This window comes from Schistocerca americana, chromosome 1 (genome assembly GCF_021461395.2).
Source record: "Schistocerca americana isolate TAMUIC-IGC-003095 chromosome 1, iqSchAmer2.1, whole genome shotgun sequence".
Taxonomy (NCBI): Eukaryota; Metazoa; Arthropoda; class Insecta; order Orthoptera; family Acrididae; genus Schistocerca; species Schistocerca americana.
Window position 1 is genome coordinate 476648825 of NC_060119.1, and position 14177 is coordinate 476663001.

Here is a 14177-nt window from a genome sequence, read left to right on the forward strand (position 1 = left end):
GAAAGCAATGCACTTTGACTAACTTTTACATGCATTGTTTTTTAGTGCACCATTAATTGTAAGTTAGTCCTTGTTTTGCAGGGTCCTATGTATCTTACAAGATTCGTTAGAATCCTTCATTGTTCAATTCAGGTGCATACAGTAAAGTATCTATAAGCTACATTGTTCCTACATCAAATCTACTGGCAGTGTATCATTAAAAATTACATTTAAATCTGATTGGCATTGATGCAATACATACACTTTCTTGTTTGAAAAAGAAAGAGAGGCCTGCTAACTGGCTGGAATATTGTTTCATCTATTCAACAACTAGTTTCCATAGTATTAGCACGTAATGGTCGGTGTATTACCACGATATGTAATCTAGTCATATTGGTGTGTTAGGGGCAACTATGACTATCACTTATTACATGTTTTGTTAATATTTGAGCATAAGATGATGATAATATTGAAGCAAGTTGTGGAATATAGTTTTATTGCAGCTTCTCAGAGGATTGTTTTCTTTTCATGAACTTAGGAACTGTGAAGCACCACTCTGAATGAAATACTCTTATGTTGCTTTATGTCATAAGTTATGGTAAAAAAATTCTGGAATGGAGTAAGCGATAACTGGAGGAATGACCAAGAAGTAATCACCATGCATTTGTCGACATTGGTGACGAATAACACACACCTGTCATGCTAAAGAACTAATATCAGACAAGCAACTGCAAAACAAATTGATTTTACTGTATTTAATCTTAAGATAGAAGTTACTACAGAATTTTGTTGGCCTGTGTGGTTTTCTAAGAAAAAGAAAATAATACCTTGATTGCTATGTGAGAACTGATCGTGTAATTGTTAGGGTGTCAAAACTTGAGCTGATAATAATTGACATACTGTTTCTGTTTTAATCAATAACACTCAGTAATTTTTAAAAAATATTTATTCCATGGTTATTTTTGCAAGGGTGTTTGATCCATTCGGTACTGCTGAGTATATGGTGAATCTTCTTTTACACTGGCACAAGTATGTGTCTTGCAAATGCAACAATGGAAATTATAGGTAAGAATATCAATAATATAGGGAAAGATAGATTGCTACTTAACATTAACATGACACATTAAATTGCAGACAGACACAATTAAAAGACACTTACACAATGTTTTTGGCCACAGCCTTTATCAGAAAAACAGAAACACACACCGAGCTGCCAAAGTTGGCGGTTATGTGTGCTTGAGGTGTGCATACTTACATGAAAAAATGATGTATGTTTCTCTTTTTCTCATGAAGGCTGTGGCCGAAAGCTTTGAGTAAATGTCTTTTAGTTGTGCCTGTCTGCAATTTAACATGTCTTACAAATGAGAATGAATAGAAAATAGAGCAGTAAGGTGTAATTAAGGGCACATGTACTTTAACATTCCAGATTTCAAAAATTAAATTAAGTTGCAGTTGGTTCATTAAGCTTTATAATTCAGAACATGTTGCAGCTGGAAATTAAGAATAAGAGCTGTGAAAGTGAGAGTATCAGGTATTGTGAAGAGAATGAGAAAAGTATTCTCTTGAGGATTTTGATGCAAATATTTAAATCGGAGACATAAAATCATTGGAAAAGTATTATACATTGTGGAAGTTGACTTTCTTTCATTTCCTTCATCTCTCTCTCTCTCTCTCTCTCTCTCTCTCTCTCTCTCTCTCTCTCTGTGTGTGTGTGTGTGTGTGTGTTCTTAATCATTTCATAGACTGCCTATAAAACTGTTTTAATTAACCTATCGTATTAGGACAAGTATATTTGTGGGAAGTATCATTGATTTAAATGAGTTAAATATATTATCAAACAGCCAAAATTTTTTATGTATATTTTTTTGGAATGCTGTTTTATAAGAATTTTTTGTCCTTCACTGGCAGTAGAAAATGTATTGAAGGAATACCTAATTTTTTTGAAAGTAGGTGCCTAACCACTTAGATAGGAAAAAAAGAACTAATTTTTGTCATCAGTTGGATGAATGGAAAGATAAAATGAATTATTTCATTTTAAATACACTAAAACATTTTTTTTTTTTTTTTTTTTTACAAATGTAAATTTCATATCTATTTTCAGGACTGCTGCAACTTCTTTTTATGTATGAGTAGAAGTTATGTGATAGTATGGAGGTATTTCACATTTTATGTTCTTATCTGTAATTCCATTATAGCATTATGAGCAGTCATCTAACTTTATTATTTCTTCTCTTATATTAACATGTTAATAGGTGTTAGCATTAGTGTGGATTGACGTATAAATGTGTTTTACAAATGCTTAGTGTAGGAAAGGTTACTGAGATTTTAATGATTAGGTAGTTTAGATTAAATGAATGTTGGTAGCTGTATTAAAGAAACATTGAGATAGAGTTTAGATTTCGTAAAACTAAACATGTTAATATACATGCATTGCACTTTTTGTGCATCCACTCTGTGCAGATTGGTGCTTAAATACCTAATATTGACAGTTTTCTGTCATAATATAAGCTCCATCCATTCAAAAAAACTATTGTGGGGCCTGTAGGTAGCAGTGCTCACAAAAAACTGATTTAAAACATTAAGAAGAAATACTTAGGTATGTTACAAATGCTGTAAGATAAAGGAAAGGAATTGGGAAGGATGTAATACTGTTTGAAGAGTTGCCTTAAAAGGTTGCTGCGAACATTGAACTGCATCATTTGTAGCAGGAATGCAACTGGTGCAGATTTCCACAGTATTTTGTGAATTTATTTTGAAATATATCGAATAAGACACTAGAGCTAACTGTGCTGATTTAATATAGTATTCAGGCATTTTACAAGCTTTGTATACAGTCATTTTAGTGAGAGTTTGCCATAATTCTGTATCAAGTATGTAGATATTGGCTGTATTTCTGGCAAAGTGAAATGAGGAGCAGATGCTCATTTTTGCTGTTTCCCCATCCGCATGTTTGTTTCAGTTAGTCATTGAAAATTATTCAGTAAGATGTTTGTTCATTCAAAACTCATTTAGATTCTTGCTTCTATTATTATTATTATTATGTAAGTAAACATTCCAGTAAACTGAATTTTACTGACTTCAGCATTTTTACTATGAATAAAAGAAATGGGTGGATGTTTTCAGTGATGTGGTTATGTATCATGTATAGTGAATAGAATTTACATGTTATGTATAATAAATATTTATTGAAATAATGTTCATAGATTTATTTAATAAAAACTTTAAAAGGGATCAAGCTATGTTGCCAAAATATTTATTAAATTTTATGAAATATTTGAACAGAATGATGTGAGCACTTTGTATCAATATATTCTGTCAGAACCCTACCCTTGATGTAATGATATGTGTGCCATACTAGATCATAATTGCAGACAGCATGAAATACACTTCTCAGGTTGAGGCCAAAAAATTTTCTGTGGGCCTTGCATTGTTTTAAAAGCAAGTTAATTAAAAACAGTGTTGTGACATTCAGAGTTTAAAGCACTATTTTTCATCTGTACTGTGTTGTCAATGTACCATCATACAAATATGACAGTGTTTAAAAATTCAGAATGAACCATTTTTGATAAACAAAAGATTTACATTTAATTGTCTCTTTTGTCAATTACTAAAATTTTCTTGTTATTTAATTATCTGCATATTTATTACTGTGCAGCAGAATAAATACCACATATCATAATTTTATTTACTATTAATATAATTACTGAGTCTATGTTTTCAAAACATCTTTGTGTGAACTGGAACAGAGGAGATTTAGAGAGAAGCAGTCACAAAACATTCTAGTAGGTGATGTATTGATGGTGTAAAAATGAAGCAAAATGTATGCTGTTTCATACCATTTACCAGTTATTTTCTTATAATGCCAATTTTCTGAATTGCTTTTCAATCTTAGGTATTCTCACACAGAGCGATCTCAATTTTATTAATATTGTTTTCTGTATTTCTGATCAAGCATATTGCTGTTCTTTTAATGTTACATGCAGTGTGAACAATTTTAGTCCACTGAAAATACACAATACAAAATGCTACCTGCTCTTGAGATAAATTTGTGTAATTTGACAGCCAGATAAATAAGACTGGGAGTAATGTCTAAAAATCGGGGTCTGGATTATTATTCAACAATCCACTGCATGTTCTGGTTGCAACCATTCCAGCAGCAATATTAGCTTCTAATTTTTTGTCTTTTCTGCTCATGTGGCATATGCAATAAAATTACATTGTGTTTGCATAAAGCATAAAAACATGTGTTCAAGCTAGAAAATGTAATTTTTCCTCATATTTTGGTAAATTTCTCCTCATGAGGTGTGTGCATCAGGATGTTATGTACTTTTGTGTGTGGTAAATGTATTATAAATAAAGCACAAAACTTTTCAAAGAGAGTGAATTCCATCCTCCTCAGTTTATAAATGCCACCTGCTTTACTCTATAAATTCCATCTGCCTTACTTTATCACAAGCTCTTATTTATATACTTATTCTTTCTCGCTGTGTGAGTTATTTCATTGTATTTGTTTGAAGATATTGTAAAAATTGACAATGAGTAAGAAGGGCATGAATTTTTATAGGTTACAGAGTTGTAGGAAGTGGTTTCACTGGCATTAGTGTAGTGCAGAAGCGAATAGGGAATCCAGCGATGTGCTCTTCTGGAGCTAGAGTATACATAATATGAATACATTAACAGTGGAACAGGAAGTGAGAATATGTGCTCTTCATGTACAGTTAGAGGAGGCTAGACAGGAACTGAAGAGGTTACAGAGATAGAAGTGGGAACTGGCAATTGGCAGTGAGGCTATTAGGAGAGAATGCACTCCAATTACTTTATTTTGAATGTTGTTCACAGGTCTAGCCATGTGTCAGTCATGTTGAGATGAGCCTCCAGTTGCTTTATGAGTAGGAATCTGCAGCAGACACTCAACTTTCTTAGGGAGCTAAAGTTAGATAGGAAAATTAAGAAGAGAATTCTGATGCTAGGCAGCAACCATGGGTTTAGTGTACGCCCACAGGTGCTGTAGTCCTTAGATGAGAAGTATCATATCACCAGCATTTTTAAACCAGTAATGTGATAGAGGTCTTAGGGGCTTTGTTTAAGCATTTCACCAAAGAGGATCAGGTAGTGGTGATGGTAGGCACTGGGAATAGCCGTGGTAGAGTCTGGGGTGTTTCTCACTCAAATTGGGACCATTAATGTTCGTTTCCATAGCTGTTCTGACATTACAATCAACTCCATCTTTGACAATGCTGTGAGGTGATTCAATATGGGACTTGTGAGGATGCAGATGACTGCTAATAAGGCACACATTTTGGTGGTGCGAGTTGAGAGTATACATAGGTCTGGCTGTACTAGAAATTTTCTATATGTAAGTAGGATTGGGAAGGGACAGTTGATGAAGCTTATAAGTGACAGCTTAGCGGGTGGAGCTGGGCTCACACAAAGCCAAATTCAATGACAACCTGTAGGAGGGCAAGACCTTTTTTAATATTAAGTCAGGTTGGAGATATCCCTGCTTGAAGAAAGTTCCTTTGATGTTGGAAGACAGTTCAGTAACTGAGGAATGCAGACCAGAAGGTGCATTAAGTTTATTTCATCAAATTATTAGGGGAATTAAAGGGAGACTAAATGAAATGCCAATAGATCTTGACAGTGACATTATTTGTATCTCAGATTATCTTTTACATAGCAAAGAAATCTTACCAGATTTCTACATAAGGAGTTCGTTGCAGATGGAAGTAGCCCTTTATGTCCAAAGTAATGTACCACTAGAGTTCAGGGGAACACCAGCACAATTATAGACAGTATCTCCATAGTGTTCTCTGGTTGATGGGCACAGTGTTAGAAATATTGGTAATGGAGTGTTGGACAATGACGCATTGAAAGGATTTAGGGCAGAGACATATCCCAACGTAGCAAGCAGGAAGTTTAAAGTATATGAGTCGACTTCGAATTCAGACATTTAAAGCCAGTCTTGAAGGGCTAATTTGCCAAGAAATTTAAAATACAGATGACTTGAATGACAGTTGTAATGCATTTCTTCAAACTTTTATCAATTTTGTTAGTCCTTCTTTCCCATCAAAAATTGCTCTGTTTGGAGGCCATGCCATTTCTTGGCATATATCGGTTATCTGTCACTAAATATGACAGATAACACACAATTTTTCTTTTTGCAGATAAGTGTTATTGTGAAAGATATGGAGTGTAATATTCATAATGAGAGTAATAGGATAGTCAGTTACGTGAGCACATGGTTTTTAGGTACCAGATTAATGCATGATTGTAACAGAATGCAATGCAGGCAGTTTCTGACCTGGAACTCTTGTAAAAGTGAAATTTTATCGTTATAAGCTTATCAGTCAGTCACTGGATTTGACCATGGTAAATTCTTATGGCTGGGGGTAAATGGAAAACTTTACTGAATGTATCACATCCAAGATCTATTCCAGAAACTGAATGCTGCTACCTTCTTTGCAACAATGATCTCCATTACTTGTGATACTGAAACATGAAAGAAGAAAAGTTTGAGCATTCAACGAGAATATTGTCTTCCCAGAAACGGATCAGTGATGTCAGTTTGCAAACTTAATGTAAGCCATTGTTCAGGTGTGAGAATTTTAACTCTGCCATCTCTATGCATATATTCCATCATGTGATACATTGTTGACACTAGTGATTCTTTCAGAAGAAACTGCAACATTTATTCAGTTAACATTTCGTGAAAAAATGGCATACACTTGGATAAAACTTCCTTTAGCATTGCATGAGAAAGATAGGACAATTCAACAAGTTTCATTTTCAATAGGCTTTCAGCAGAACTGAAAAAAATTGAGTGATAAACCCCAAGTATTCAAATCCATGTTTATGGTTTCCTTTGGCACACTAATTCTGTTATGTACAGGATCCTCGCAGTATTTGAGAATTTTTCTGTGTAGTGTGTTATTTACTCCTGTACTCTTTTTTTTCCTTGTGTTTTATTAATTAATTAATCTTTGTTTATAATCAGCATTCTGTAAACTATGTCTGACTCATTCCATGGCAAAGTACCTTTGGCTTGCTTGGTGCCATAGAACTTGATGAATAAATAAAACAAACATACTCCTACTCCTTTTTAAGCTGTGGGTTTCTTTTTTGGGGATACACGTTTCAAACTGGTGAAAAAGGCTGTAAGACTAATTGCTAAAAATAATAATCGGGCTCTTTCTTAAAAACCTAATTTAAAAAAAACTGTGTATTACTGCACCAAGTGAGTACTCTACCTTTATGTTGTACATATCAGAGAAAATGTTAGCATATATTTCACTAATAGTTCTTTAGATAATCATGGAACAAGAGCTATTTTGAACTTTGCTTTTTCTACCAGGAATAAAATTGTATTATAAACTGCCTCTAGAGATTTTTTTAAAAAGATCAAATTTTTATGAAATGATTTGTCTAAAAGTAAGAAATAGATTTCGCTGTGGAAGATTGTAACACTGTCCCTCCTTTCAATTGTCATGCGAATGTCGAAATGGCAGATATTGAGATAACTGACTGCAGAATTGAAAAGCAGCTACAACCGCTTCGTAGTGGATAGGCTTCAGAACCAGATGAGATACCTATAAGATTCCATAAAGATTATGCAAAATAACTTGCACTCTTTCTAGCAGTAATTTATCATAGATCTCTTGAGCAATGAAAGGTACCTAACAACTGGAAAAAAAGTGCAGGTCATTCCCATTTTTAGGAAAGGGCGTAAGACAAATATAGATCTATATTGCTGACATCAATCTGTTGTTGAGTTATGGAACATATTTTATGCTCAAGAATTATGACATTCTTGGAAAATGAACAGCTCCTCTATAAAAAGCAACATAGATTCCGCAAACAGAGATCCTGTGACACTCAGCTCACTCTGTTCCTCCATGAGATCCACAGTGCAGTGGACAACGGTGCTCGGGCTGATGCCATGTTCCTTGATTTCAGTAAGGTATTTGACACCGTTCCACATTGCCGTTTAGTGAAAAAAATGCGAGCTTACGGAGGATCAGAGCAGACCTGCGATTGGATTCAAGACTTTCTTGCAGATAGAACTCAACACGTCGTTCTTAACATAACTAAATCAACAGATGTAAAGGTACTGTCCAGAGTACCACAGGGAAGTGTGATAGGACCATGCAGTTGTTTATACCAAAGTAGCAACGCCAGAAGGTTGTAAGAATTTGCAGAACGACCTGCAGAGAGTAGATGAATGGTGCAGACTCTGGCAGTTGATCCTGAACGTAAATAAGTGTAGCATATTGCGCATACATATGAAAAGAAATCCACTACTTAACAGCTACATTATTTGTGGCAAACTGCTGGAGACAGCGTCTGCCATAAAATATCAAGATGTAAGTATCCAGAGCAACCTTAAGTAGAATGACCATATAAAACAGATAGTGGGAAAAGCAGACACAAGACTCAGATTCATCGGAAGAATGTTAAGGGAATATAACTCATCCACGAAAGAAGTGGCTTATAAGGTGCTTGTTCGCCTGATTCTTGAGCATTGTTTATCTATCTGGGATCCCTATCAGGTAGGACTGATAGAGAAGATCCTACGAAGAGTGGCGTGTTTCGTCACAGAATTGATAAGCTGGCGAGAGAGCATTACAGAGAGGCTAAACAAACTCTGGCAGATGTTACAAAAGAGACATTGTGCATCACGGAGAGATTTACTACTGAACTTTCGGGACAGCACTTTTTAGGAGTAGTGAGACTACATATTACTTCCCCCCACATACACCTCGCATACTGACCACGGGCAGAAAATTCGAGAAATTAGTGCTAATACAGAAGCTTACTGACAATCATTCTTCCCACACACTATTTGCGAGTGGAACAGGGTTGGAGGAATGAGATAGTGGTACCGAAAGTACCCTCCGCCACACACGATTAGGTGGCTTGCAGAGTATGATGTAGAAACATTTGACAAGCCTTTTGGCGATGCTCAGAATCATTTGCAGCAAGTGGTGTGCCAGTTGAGAGTTAACATAGAATTTTAAAGAGTACTAGAGAAGATTTGTCTAGTAGATTATGTAGACCATGCTGTCTGCTGTTGAGTAGTGTTGCTGTACAAAATTTCAAGCATCATTCAAAGGCCCATAAAATGTTTCTTTAATCCATTTTATTTCTTATTTGTAGACAAATACTTTCATAAAACATTTGACCATTTTTTTCAATTTTTATTCCTAGGTTTTACTCAGAAAGAATGAAATACGATATAGCTAACACATGCATAGTGATGGATGTTTCACTACCAGACCAGGCTTTGGCATCGGGTGTGAGGCTCTCCAGAGACCGTCAGCATGCACATAGTGTCTGGCTGAAGGCTCTGTTGTGGCCATCACTGGCCTCATGGTGATCAACATGTTACACTGATTACTTTCGAACAATTAGATCTCGCCCCCCCCCCCCCCCCCAAAAAAAAGGGCTAAAGCTCACACTGGTCAATTTGATACCCCTTTGTCCCTTTACCACTCTTTGTTTGGCAATGATAATTCAGACAAAAATCTATTGTGTGATTTCTTGGGAGTCTTATTCCCACTTCACTCAAACATTTGACCAAAATGTTATACTAAAATATATTTGAAAAGGCAGTTAAAACATACTTAAGAAGTAATGCATACTACACAGTTAAAGATTACTTCTGGAACTCAGAGTAAGGCATAATAACAAAAGTGAATGACTGTAACATCCTGTCACATTACAATACATGATCACAATGTAATGCTTTTCCAAGAAAATTATGTACCTAGATTCAAAGTGTGTGACACTAGTGTCTTGCCATTCTTTGAGCTCAACATTTCACTCGTCGTGGGTGGATCCTGACTCAGTTTTCGGGACAGACTGAAATGAGTGCAAGGAGCTTAGCAGCAAGTCTGTGGTCTTGCAGTCATCCATGGGTGTCAATAATGTGTGCAGTGATAGTGTAGAGAGATGCGAAGAAAGAGTGCAAAGGTATTTTTTACATTATAAGTTATCTTCTGCTAATTGTGTATAAGCAGAAGGACATTGTACAACATGGACCAACTGAATGAGACTGTGCAGTCAGTAAGCTACTGATGTCATATTTGGGAGGACAGAATGTGCTCTGCCCAGCGATCCTGATGTAGGCTTTCTTAAATCATTTCTGGCAGATGCTGAGATGAATCATTCAGCAAGGTCATGGCCGACCTACTTTTCGATCCTCAGAAAAAACTTCATGTATATGTATATTTGAGCAACTGTGACCAAATAAACAAACAAACCTGCTTCCATCTGAATCTCATGAACAAACAAAAGCAATCTGAGTTTCATATGATCATGTTTGTGCAGAGAGTTTTGTCCTCCAAAAAGATATTAACCCACCAACCTGACATCTTTTGGGAGGCCAGGCTCTGCTTGTCATGAATCAGGATAGAGGGGGAATGATGGAGAAGGAACACCACCTTGAGAAACTGTGACCTAAGTGGTTCCAGTAGTAACACCTTGCAAGAGCCTTCTGTCAGAGTTGCAGAGCAGACTGCAATGCTCTATGAGGTGAATGGGACTAGATCACCAATATGGATTAGAGAAAGGAAGCAGCAGCCAACTCTGTTGGGGTTGCTATACAGAGAACCTTCATCGTGGAGGAAGGCAGCAATTCCTCCAATAGTTGCAATTGGCAGAGTTTGGTATGACATCTTTGATGTTAGCTGCAGTCTAAATACCTGCAGTGTTGTAAAATGGAAAGCAATTGGAAACAACCACATTTTCTTGCTCTACTACAGGCAGTTGTCTGCTAAAAAGGCATGACAGTTTCCTCCTGAGTGAAACATTCTAGAGGTAAAATAGTATGATATCTCATTCTGATGTTCAGTCATGAACCACTTGGTAGAAGATCCCTGATATCTACACTACAACTATGTACATGATCTGCAAACCACCATGCCAGTGCATGATGGGGGGTACTTTGTACCACTATTAGTCACTCCCTTTCATGTTCCACTTGCTAATAAAACACGGGCAAAACAACTGTCTTTACAGTCAGCTTCAAATGCCAGTTCTCTAAAATTCTTCAGTAGTATTCCTTGAAAAGAAAGTCACCTTCCCTCCAGGTGTTCCCAAAGCACCTCCATAGTACTTGAGTTGTAATCGATCTTACTAGCAACCAATCTAGCAGTGACTGCCTCTAAATTGCTTTGATGTCTTCCTTTAATCCAACCTAAGGGGGTTCCAAACACTCAAACAGTACTCAAGAATGATTTTCACTAGTGTTCTATAAGCGATTTCTTTTACAGATGAACCACACTTTCCTAACTTTCTCCCAATAAATCAAACTCGACCCTTTGCCTTCCATACTACAATCTTTATGTGCTCATTCCATTTCATATTGCTTTGCAACGTTACATTTAGGTATTTAATCAACATGACGTGTCAAGCAGCACACTAGTAATGCTGTATTCGAAATTATGTGGTTGTTTTTGCTACTCATCTGCATTTTTCTACACTTAGAGCTAGGTGTCATTTATCACACCAACTAGAAATTTTGTCCAAAACATAATGTACCCTCACACAGGCACTCAATGACAATGCCTTCCCATACATTACAGCATCATCAGCAGTCACAGATTGCCACTCGCTCAGTCCTTCAGATCATTCATGGATTTAGAGATTAAGAGTGGTCCTGTCATGTGTACTCTCCTCTCTGATGAACATTTGCCATCAGGGACAATGTACTGGGTCCAGTTACTTAAGAAGTCTTCCAGCTACACGCATACCTGGGAATCTAATCTGTACGCTCAAACCTTCATTAAGAGTCTGCAATGGGGCACCATGTCAAATGCTTTGCTAAATTGAGTGGGCACTTGAAATTTTAGGACACTGAGACATATATACATGCCAACCAGAGACATGGAGGATAGGGAAACTGAAGGGTTGTATGAGCTTGTGAATGAAGTTCAAGGCATTGAGCATTAAATCATGATAGGGGACTAGAATGCATTCATTGTTGAATGTAAGGAACAGACAATAATCAGGGAGTTTGGTCTTGGCAAGTGAAACACGATGGGAGCAGTATTATAACACTGTACTGGGTACAAATTTTTCTTAGCGAATATACTGTTTGAGAACCATGTGAGTTGCAAGTATACATGGAAGATGCCAGGGAATCAAAGCAGATATCAGATTGTCTATATTTTCATCACACGAAGATTCAGGGAAGCAGGACTGTGAGGGTTGTGCAAGTGCTGAAATTCAACAAATTGAAGAGAGAGCAATTTAGATGCTGGAACCTAGACAACCCAAAGGAGCAAAAACTCTGAACACATTGGAAGACGATGTGACAAAAGAAATAACAACACTGCTTGAAGATACTCATGTCAAGAACTAGTGGAATGGCCTTAAAAAGAGATGCTGTAAATTGAACAGAAAAGGTCGAAAAGAGATGGCCGTGAATAACAGATGAGATACTGGAATTAATAAGGAAACTGCAAAAATTTTAATAGTGTACAGCAACGATATGTGTCACTCTGAAACAAAATTATCTAGAAACATACAAAAGATCAACAGAGTAAACACACTGGAAAATCCAGAAACTTTTTCATCCGGGATAAAACCGTGCAATTTTCACTTTTAAGAACTGATACTTTAACAAAAAATTGTACTTCGGCTCGCTACTACAGAATAATACTGCAGCAATAAAACATAAACGAGAGAATGACATCAAAATAAAACTTAAGTTGCAAAGAAAATGCCCATTTACAACAACAAAACACAGTGCACACAGAAGCTTCTGCAGCATCTGCCTCAGCAAAATGTGTGAAAGGCTTTAGGACGATGACTAGGCGCTAGTTCGTAACAACCAATGGCTTTTGATGTGCATGATGCCACAACTGTTTACATTTATAACAGGTCACGGAAAAATACTGCGAATGGTGTTTTGAGAAGCGTTACTTTCAAAGAAAATTTCCTTTTGTGCAAGATGAATTATGTTACGTGTGAGAATGTGGAATGAATTTCTTAAATTGTGGAGCTTTTGACCCTTATTCAAAACTTTACACATTGAGGACCAACCACTTAGAAAAATTTTGGACCCAAAAGACCTGCCATTTATACCATTATTTAAAATTTTACTGGTACATTTGCGTTTAAAATGTTGTTGTTGTGGTCTTCAGTCCTGAGACTGGTTTGATGCAGCTATCCATGCTACTCTATCTTTTGCAAGCTTCTTCATCTCCCAGTACCTATTGCAACCTACATCCTTCTGAATCTGCTTGGTGTGTTCATCTCTTGGTCTCCCTCTACGATTTTTACCCTTCAAGCTGCCCTCCAGTACTAAATTGGTGATCCCTTGATGCCTCAGAGCATGCCCTACCAACCGATCCCTTCTTCTAGTCAAGTTGTGCCACAAACTTCTCTTCTCCCCAATCCTATTTAATACCTCCTCATTAGTTATGTGATCTACCCATCTAACCTTCAGCATTCTTCTGTAACACCACATTTCGAAAGCTTCTATTCTCTTGTTGTCCAAACTATTTATCGTCCATGTTTCACTTCCATACATGGCTACACTCCATACAAACACTTTCAGAAACGACTTCCTGACACTTAAATCTATACTCGATGTTAACAAATTTCTCCTCTTCGGAAATACTTTCCTTGCCATTGCCAGTCTACATTTTATATCCTCTCTACTTCGGCCATCATCAGTTATTTTGCTCCCCAAATAGCAAACCTCCTTTACTACTTTAAGTGTCTCATTTCCTAATCTAATTACCTCAGCATCACCTGACTTAATTCGACTACATTCCGTTATCCTCGTTTTGCTTTTGTTGATTTTGGTGTTTAAAATATTGTACCTAAAAAAGACCAAGTTCAAGATTAGTTTTTCATATTTATTTTAGTTCTTTTGTAGATTACAAATTATGCAATAATGATGGCAGGAAGTATAACTGTCCTTAAAAAAAGTGCGAGATCAGTTTTTGAACAGTGTAACACGTAACTGGCTTCTCTATGGAAAAATCGAAGTGCTCACGAACATGTATTCAGCCAGGTTGCCCAGAAATGTTCGGTGCACAACACCGAAAGTTATAATCGTGCTTGCCAGAAATTTTCAGCTGCAGCAATTTAAGCTGTGCTCTTAGGATCCTGCGTAACCACGCCGTAGGTAACAAAACAGCAAAACATTTTTGACGAGCAATATTCTACGTGAAAGCTTAGCTTTTCTT